We start from the raw sequence: 10156 nt of genomic DNA on the forward strand, positions 1-10156 counted from the left end.
ACACCGAGAGCTGATTCAACAGTGTCTGCAATTTTACTGGAAGCGTTGGAGGTCCGAGTATTTAACCCAACTGCAGGCCCGGACCAAATGGTGGCAACCGCCACAGGAAATCAAGACCGGGAGTCTGGTGGTGATCCGTGATGATAATCAGCCACCAACACGCTGGAGAATGGCCCGTATTCATGCCGTACATCCGGGGGATGACAACGTCGTGAGAGTCGTCACACTCAAGACAGCCGACGGCTTCATTAAAAGACCGGTCACCAAAATTTGTATCCTGCCGGTGGCCAATCCAGCCGAAACAGAAGCAGCAGATCCGAAGGAAACCTATGAAACTCCGGCTGTTTCAGGGGAGGGGAGGATGTTGGAGACACCCTAAACAGTTTTTATAGCCGGTGCTAACGGCCACGCTACCAACTGGACTCTGCCTTTGTAAAATTTCTACGACTTTGTTATAGAAGATGTAACATTAATTCTTGAATATGATTTAAATCTGGATGTACGGGAAATAAAATTAACAGTGTAATGCTTATGATACACTTTGACCTCTTTTGCAACATGCGCGCCATCTCTTGCCCTTTCTGAGACACCTGAAGCTTTTGCATAAAAAAAGTATCGATAGTTTGTCTCGCAAGTTTCCGTGAGTGCCTCCATGGATCTCATAACTGACCACAAAAAGTATTTCAAAAAACCCCTAATTGAACTAATCCTAGAGGCTAGCCAAATATCCGCTACCTGCTTGTATAACACAATACAAGCAAAGGTAGAATGAGATCGATAGCTTAGAAACGTTTAAGGCAAAATGAGATGGGGTTGTTCGAAATTGCGTTCGACAAAAATAGGTACGCAATAGGGGGGGGTTTATAAAAACTAAATTTTCCGACCGACATTTTATTCTCGTGCGATTCGTCAAGTTTTCTAAATCGGTGAAAATTTCAAAATACCAGTTAGCCAAGTCAATAGTGATTTTGGGAAGACAAAATTGTAATAATCAGTGATCAAAAAAGTTAAATTGATTATTGTACAATCTTTGGTAAAAACCTATTTTAAATGAAAACTAGTGGAAAACCTTTAACTTTTCTCGAATAATTTTCGTAGATTAAGATTAAGCCAGGACAGCCATTTTGAAAATCACTCTAAGTGTGGCTAAAATACCAGATCAAAAGGGTAAGATGGAGAATTTTGATCTCTTTAAAAGAGTGAAATGTGAATTTGTCCTTCTAATCGATTGACCAGGTGATTCCCGCTGGTCATCGCGGGTGTTTATCCGGAGTCGCCGACTTCTAGGAAAATCAGTTCGTTGGCTCGAACCAGCCCTGCGACCGGACCACTCTCATGCGAGCGCCCATCAATCGCGCAACATCCGAAAGCTTTCCGCAACGTTTCTCGTCGCAGCATCGGCAAGCTCATCCCATAATTGTTGCCCAAATCGTCTCACACCGAAACATCGCACAATCGGCAAGCGTTAGGCACAGAAGTTTGAAGAAGTGCCACCTGCGGGTGAGTAGCCGAAACTGTGTTTACACGCATAGCAAGCAAACGAACGGTGGAAACGGTTGCGTGTGGATAGTTGTGTTGCGGATCGACCCCTGCATGTGGAGTGTGGAACCTCGCGAAACGAAAAAAGTGCATGCGCATGCGATTCAAGGGCACGTGAACGTTTGAATCGACGTGATAGGACTGTTCAACAGATCCTGGAAAGTCGAACGACGTGGGACCTGCTCGTCGGAAACTGTGAATGGTTTGCAGCTAGAAAGGTCAGATCTTTTTATTGTACATAATCAGCATTCGTTACAAAGACTATGGTGAACAATACTATTATAAAACTAGAAGAAGTTGGCCTTTTGCCATGAGAAATTAGTCTGTAATTTGATAGCCATGTGAAGAGACGTGTTGAGGAAGAATTTTAAGCTTAGACTATATAAATTAATGTTAAGTTAGTACGTCAATTTGAATAAAGTTAATTCCGTAGTATGTGGTTTTAGTGAATAAAAGGTGTATTTGTGCTAACTAAACCGACTAGTAGTGGCAGTGAATTGACCCCAACCGAAACCCAATTCCCAAGGCATAGGAATCGGATCCTAGGCACCCCAGGATCGACCAACCAGGACAAATTCCGGCTTATAATCCCAAGCTATCGATCAGGAACAGTTCAGACTGATCAACAGGTTCTAAACAAAGGGTGTGTATTAACAGTATTTTGTTCACTTAAAACTCATTTATATTGAAATTGTTTTGTATCATTAAATGTCCCAGGGTTTAAACTGTGTATTCAATGCTGATATTTCTACTCTGGAGCATCGCTGATAGGTCGTATTTCAGGTGTTGAGATGTTTTATCAGCAATGTTTGATGAGCAAGGTTAAGAAAACTTTTTCTTCAAAAGTTTGATACATCTTATTTGTCGTTGTGACATGATTTTTATATTTTCTATTTGTTTGCGTTTTTCGTTAAAAAAACGATAATTTTTTGTATGATTTACAAACTGCCATGCGTCTTCTTCATAAATACTTGCTTTTGCAAGAGTTCGTGACAGTCTGGTTTACAGAATATATGGATCAAGTGAGCATATTCCACATTTTAAAAAAGTTTCTCAGGGTGTCACGTTTTAGTGCCAATTATTGATAATATTTAAATAAGAAAACAGATGGGAAATTAACTTTGAAGAATACGTCTTTGTTTAAACAATACAAAACACCTGAAAAACACCAACTTCTGTAGAGAGGGGACTACTGCGGCATTGAGTATAAACATTCGACCAATTTTTTAATTATATGTATTATTCTAACACTTGCTTCCAGAGATCTATATTGTATTAGTAGAATTTATCATCCATAACAACTGTTGGGATGCTGTTGGACCCAAAATGAAACTCGTAATATGTCACTCAGAATAATTACTGCTATACAATGAATCAATCACCTCAAAGTTATATGAGAAATTTCATCCCTTAACACCCCACCAGTTTATGAAACAAAACTTTTTTCACAAAAATTGTTGGTGTTTGAAAGCCACCTTAGTAACATCAAATATTTTACCCTAGTTTGGTTTGAAATAAGGAACGTATTTTTAATAAATAATATATTTTTCTTAATAATATTTCTGACTTTACAAATGAATGTTTCAATGGTAGCGAAATTGAGGAAAAGCAAAGCCGTTCTGCTTTAATGTCTACCCAGACAACAGGAGTCGCATAAGGATGCACGCTGTACATCGTATAAAGTATTATTTGAAGTCATATATGTACGACTGAGGGACAATTTTCATCGCATATGATGTTATGTTTTGAACTTAATGCGGTGTATCTGGTAAAATCTTATATGAGTGCATCATTTATGACTACATCGTGGTAGACGACATTCTGATATTTATTACGATAAAATAATGGAGCACTACAAATGCACAATAAACATGACATTATCGTGGAACATTACAAATGCGTAATAAAATAGGACATCACACTTGGACAAACACAACACAGAGCATAAATTTTGCCTTGTTACCCTAATGGATAACAATGTCCGATGACAGGATGACGAGGTTTCATAAATGTTGTTGGTCCATCAGTCAATCCTGTAATCGTATTTTCTCTAGCAGGTTTCCTTTTGTTCGCAGCATTAGTTGCTTTCATAGCTTGAGTTTTGTCTAGGAATTTCTAATCCTAAGGGGCATCCCGATTCGGGTTTCATCACTAGAGTTCTATAACTTGAAGTTTGTGCCAGGGAAAGGTTTACATCTCTAGTACTTAATCACGGCCCGAAATGGCCTGAATGTTTGCAATCGAAATGGGATTGTGGGCCTCTATTCTGCCAGAGACCTATATGTGGCATACCAGTTTAGCACCCTATGCGCAGAGATGCGAATCGTCAGCATTCGCGCATCATCGAAACCCGCGACCCAACCGCGACAACAATATTCGCGCTCCATCACACATCGCAACTTCGCGACGTCGCGACGCGCACGTCGTCGGTCGTCAGCGATACGAAGACTCGAGCCGGTCGGTCAGGAGAGACCGCGCCGCCGACGATCGTCCTCTTTCGCATCGCAGCAACCGGGCAGCAAGCACGTGTCATCCAAAACAGGCTGGAGGCAATTTTGCGGCAATCGGCCGAATCTGTAGTGCGGAAATTTACATTGGTGATCCTGCCAGGTTTGCTGCTTAAAGATTTAAGAGCAAATAAATTGTGAAGGCTGAAAACATATTCCAATATAAGCTAAATGGTAAGCATATTTGGTGGAAGTGATTTTTTTTTCATACTCGCAAAGTAATGCTATTTGATTGTGCAATGACGCTGAAGAGCAAGAGAGGTTATGAATGCTGAAAAAAAAAAAAAATGGAAAAGAACACCACATGGACTTGTGTGAGGATCCGGCGCGATCGGACTTCCGCCGGGTGGAAGTGAAAAGAACCACACATGGACTTGTGTGAGGATCCGGTGCGATTGGAGTTCCGCCGGGGGAAAATGAAATAAGCCACACATGGACTTGTGTGAGGATCTGGCGCGATTGGACTTCCGCCGGGGGTAAGTGAAAAGAACTACACATGGACTTGTGTGAGGATCTGGCGCGATTGGAGTTCCGCCGGGGGAGAATGGAAAAAAATCCACACATGGACTTGTGTGAGGATCCGGCGTGATCGGAGTTCCTCCGGGGGAAAATGAAATGAGCCACACATGGACTTGTGTGAGGATCCGGCGCGATTGGACTTCCGCCGGGTGGAAGTGAAAAGAACCACACATGGACTTGTGTGAGGATCCGGCGTGATTGGAGTTCCGCCGGGGGGAAATGGAAAAATCACACATGGACTTGTGTGAGGATCTGGCGCGATTGGAGTTCCGCCGGGGGAAAATGTAATGAGCCACACATGGACTTGTGTGAGGATCTGGCACGATTGGAGTTCCGCAGGGGGAAAAAGAAAAAAATCCACACATGGACTTGTGTGAGGATCCAGCGCGATTGAACTTCCGCCGTGGGGAAGTGAATAGAACCACATGGACTTGTGTGAGGATCCGGCGCGATTGGACTTCCGCCGGGGGTAAGTGAAAAGAACTACACATGGACTTGTGTGAGGATCTGGCGCGATTGGAGTTCCGCCGGGGGGAAATGGAAAAGTTCAAACATGGACTTGTGTGAGGATCTGGCACGATTGGAGTTCCGCAGGGGGAAAAAGAAAAAAAATCCACACATGGACTTGTGTGAGGATCCAGCGCGATTGAACTTCCGCCGTGGGGAAGTGAATAGAACCACATGGACTTGTGTGAGGATCCAGCGCGATTGAACTTCCGCCGTGGGGAAGTGAAAAGAACCACATGGACTTGTGTGAGGATCCGGCGCGATTGGAGTTCCGCCGGGGGAAAAAGAAAAAATCCACACACGAACAGCGACATCGGAGTGTGAAGATCCGTACGAGATGAAAGTATTGTCGGTAAATTTAAAAAAAATCCAGACGTTATGCACGTGGTTGTGCTTTTGATTGAGTGCTCGCACAGATAACAGACGTTTATGCTTATATTGGCAATGTGTGTAAAAATGCTCAACAGCCATTTTGTATGTAACGAGCAGCTGAAACTCATGTGGCAATCATTTAGAGATGGCGCAGTGATCGATAGTCAGTGATCGCTTTCAAGATTGCATGCACTACGCAATTTTACATTCAATATTGTATTCGATCTTGAATGAAAGTGGAACTTTGAACTATTCTTGCATTCAAGTTAGATGTAATGTCGCAATCAGTTGAGTAGATGGCGGTAGTGAGCCAACGTATATCGTTTTGAACATTTACACAGGATTCTGCGAAAAATTTGTACTAGCATAAACATCTGTTATCTGTGGTGCTCGTATTGAAGAGTATCTTATGCATGTGGATTACCGTCAGAAGATGCAGATCGAAGCTCGAGAAATGGCAGCTCAATGTTCATAAATCCGCATACATGGACTTGTGTGCGCAATTTCAGACGCGTTTGGACTACCGTCGATATTGTATGGGAATTCATTTCTTGATTTTAACGATAAGCTACAGGATGCTCACGTGTTTTCATGTTCGTACGACTTGCGACAACGACAGCAAATAGTGCTTGTTGTGACTCCTTAGAAAGAAACCCAGTGGACGTGGTTATGCGTCCGCCTTTGTGGTGTACTGATGGCCTCGGATGTGCTTGGAGAGTCACCGAAATAAGAAGTATCTCGGATTGAGAAACTATGGAAAATATTAAAGTTACTGTATAATTTTTATAGATTCGAAAATCACGGAGTTGTTGGAAAGCATTATACGCTTCTTTCACAAGTTGAACGTGTCCTATAATGTTGAAATTAGGTAGCGACATTAGTAATTTTGGCGAATTGTGAGTGTTCCAGACGACTCGATTCGCGCTGCAGATGAAGGAAAATTTCTGTTAAACGAAAAAAAACTCAACTGGTCCACCAGATGTTTCATGTTGTGGTTTCTAAGGGTTGTAATTATGAGGTGTTATTGCGGACCGATTGGACAACCGTCTAAATGAGAAAGATTTCGCTTAGAAAAGATTTTATGTCAATTTAATATTCTAGGGCGAGTTTTGTTTCACGATGAAAGGTACATTTCGTTGAAAAAAATCAAGAAAAAAGCAACAATGTGGTAGCAACCGGACATAAAACTAGTACATGAACCAACATATAAAGACTTTAACACATCATTCATTACGTCTAAGTTTGCATTTTTTTTTAAGTTTTTCAATGGGGAATCTGTCAAACTACTGCCACGCAAAGGCATACGTACCATTATATGGAGCTTTTAAGACATGCACCGCAATTAGATTGCCAATACATGTTCAGTAACATTTTTTTAATAAAAGGCAATGTTGAAAACAACTTGTATAAATTCGCGAATAAAAATCGATCAACAGATTATGTCATTGAAATTCCTGTTAGGTATGAATCACTTAACACGGGCATTTTGAAACATGGACAATCGGAAATAATTATGTTTCAAACAAAACCGTGCATAGAATAATGGCATATTTAAGGATTCTCAAATAAATGCTTTGTTCGTATTAGTAAATACTCCTTTTCAATTTAAAACTGTAAATGTGCTCCAAGAACACAAAGTTGGAGAGAAGCAGTCGTTCCAGTGAGAACGTAGAGTCACAAAGAAAAAGAAGAAGAAGAACCATGACAGCAACTAGAGAGATCACAAAGCCAAATTAAAAGCTATGGTTCGTGAGGACAAGCGAAGGCGGAAGAAGCATCCTGAGTAACGTTATGATTGAATGTTAATATAGAGTGAAGGAAGAGTCGATATTCAACCTACATAGATATGCAGTAATGGAGGAGTATAATGCATTTGGTCAAACCATAGTCGTCTCTAAATGACGAGATGCGGTTCCAACCATGCGAAAGGAACCTTCCGGTGTTCTGAAAGAGAGAAACAAGTGCAGGTTTATTCAAAAACGTACAGGACCTCGAAGAAGCAAATTTTAACAGCTAAGAAGTAAATTTTTTGAATATAACTGGCACACGACTCTTAGGATAATGAGATCGTCTGAGATTCTGGCAACGAAATGTTTCTGTTGTTGGCTTAGTGGGTTTGCCTAGAATCAATTAAATTACCCTGTGTTTTAGTAAATCAATAGGTTGTCGAAATAATATTCCAGACGCCTTCATATGCCATATACAATATGTAGCTGGGAGATGGTAACATTTTTTTGTGTGTTTTTTGTCGAGAGGAGAAGGAAGATGTGGCATACCAGTTTAGCACCCTATGCGCAGAGATGCGAATCGTCAGCATTCGCGCATCATCGAAACCCGCGACCCAACCGCGACAACAATATTCGCGCTCCATCACACATCGCAACTTCGCGACGTCGCGACGCGCACGTCGTCGGTCGTCAGCGATACGAAGACTCGAGCCGGTCGGTCAGGAGAGACCGCGCCGCCGACGATCGTCCTCTTTCGCATCGCAGCAACCGGGCAGCAAGCACGTGTCATCCAAAACAGGCTGGAGGCAATTTTGCGGCAATCGGCCGAATCTGTAGTGCGGAAATTTACACTATAAATGTGCATTAATACTAGGGGAATATTTACAAGTTTAAATAGCACATTTAACAGAAAAATAAAACTTGTAATATGTTTTATTGCGATAAATATTGCTCATTCGCAAAAGCGTTCGAACGAACTCGCAAAGTGAAAATTGAATTCACATAACTGCATACGGCTTCTCTGGATACTTTTCTTATTATGTCAGTTTATCTCGCATTGTTGTACAAACTGATTCGCATAAAAGTAAAAATAAACTCGTTAAAATGTGCATACAAACTCGCATAAGCTACAATCGTTAACGTTGGCATATTGTGATGTAATACGTGATAACAATGAAAGAGGTGCTCATGGAGTGCCAAAAAACTACAAGAAAGTGAGCAGTCATCATTATGGTGACAAAACAAGTTACAAAGCCATAATTTTTGTTTTGTTGACTTGATAATTAACAATGGGTTGTGGTAGCAAGAAAGTGGTAGTGAAAACTATGTGGGAAATCACGCTTCGTCATTTTGAGCTCCAGATAGTCTGCCGAACACGTACAACACAGGGAAACCAAGTGCATTCCAACAAACACTGAGGTGAGTTAGAATGTCATAAAAATTAGTCAGTGTGTTTGATAAGTAGTGTTTGGTGTTAAGTGTGAATTGCGACTCGATAATCCAAAGGCTATTAGTTCGATACTGAGGTAACAAGAATTTTTTTCGAATATTATTAAGTCGCAAGAGATGCTGTATTACGTCGCAATAGTGCACACCGAGCATCGCACAAGATATCGCCTCAAGTCATATAGCGTTATTATTTTTCCATCAATGCACGTATAGTGCCTCCACTTTTGTACGCATAAGATATTTTTACTGCATCTCATGCGATGTAACTTTACCACATAAAAGTACTTATAACTAGGGTTGAACAAATCACATTCAATTGAATGAAATTGTACTGAACTGAATGCATTAGGCATTCATTTTCAGCTCCGCTGTGAGATACTTGAAAGTGAACACAGAAAAACTCAACTACTTTGTGGGCGTAATGACTCCACCATCATCAACACACGCTCTGCGCTGATGGATGCTTCATGTCAACAACGGCCGCATGAATGCGACTGACCCATAAGCAAGCGTGGTGAATTTTCTCTTTTGAGAACCAACGACAGGGAAAACATTGTTATTGAATCTCGCCGTCGCCACGACGTGAGCGACGAGAGAATTTTTATTCTCTTCTTACCCGCCTCCGTGAAGGCAAGAGGCTTCAACGTCAGAAGCGGTGTGGTGAAAAGACAAAAACAAAAACTCACGTTCGTTGCATGCTTTCGTTTTTTTTTGCAACCCTGCTTATAAACATGAACATAAACTTCATTATACGTGCAAATTGGTTGTCTGGGAAGTGTCCAGTTAAAACGTATTTTCATGAGCGGTGATCCTTATGGTATGCCTTTATTTTCAACACACATTTGAAGCGAATTTGGAATTAGTAAATCAATTTTTATACGGTTTGGCGATTTTTCAAATTAGAATGTGAAGATGAATCCCTTAACAACCCATGAGTTCTTAACAACCCATTTTACGGTAACTGAGAAACTCAATGGATGTATTCTGTAGGATTTTTTTAAAAGATTTTTAAAAAGAATACCCGCATGAATTTCTGAAGAAATCCCTGGAGAACTTCCTGATGAAATCCATGGAAAATGTGTGAAGGATTTCTCTGATTGATTTCTAAAAAAATACCCAGAAAACTGGCGGAATCTGTAAATTTATTTCTGCATAAAGTGCTTTAAAAATTGTCTATTTTTGACTGTTTGTCAACCTATTATATGTACATCATTGGTACAAATTTGAGCTCGATTGGTTAATTTTTCGCGAAGCTAGTACCATTCTCGTAAAATACTATTTTTAGAAAACTTTTTTTGAACTGTAATATCTCGGAAACCAGTGAGCCGAATTGAATTAAGTTTTGAATGTTTATCGAAAATATGTTAATGCTTCACAAGTCTTTAAAATATAGGTACTTTTTGAACGTTGATAAAAGTTATGATGAATTGACGACACTTTCTGGATCTTTTTCGAAAAAATGATTTTTTTTTACTTATTATTGACGAACGATTGTGTTAATCGTAGGAAGTTGGCGCTCTCAATCTTTAAAAATAC

General features: G+C 40.6%; 1 long non-coding RNA gene across 1 annotated transcript; it reads left to right on the plus strand.

The window, feature by feature from the left end:
• The first annotated feature begins 468 nt into the window (after positions 1-468).
• On the plus strand, positions 469-1609 carry LOC134284798 (uncharacterized). The gene is made up of 3 exons (XR_009995943.1): positions 469-1033; positions 1099-1167; positions 1237-1609. It is a non-coding gene; the product is annotated as an uncharacterized LOC134284798 (long non-coding RNA).
• Positions 1610-10156: the final 8547 nt, after the last annotated feature.

This window comes from Aedes albopictus, unplaced genomic scaffold, assembly GCF_035046485.1.
Source record: "Aedes albopictus strain Foshan unplaced genomic scaffold, AalbF5 HiC_scaffold_87, whole genome shotgun sequence".
In the NCBI taxonomy this organism is placed as follows: domain Eukaryota; kingdom Metazoa; phylum Arthropoda; class Insecta; order Diptera; family Culicidae; genus Aedes; species Aedes albopictus.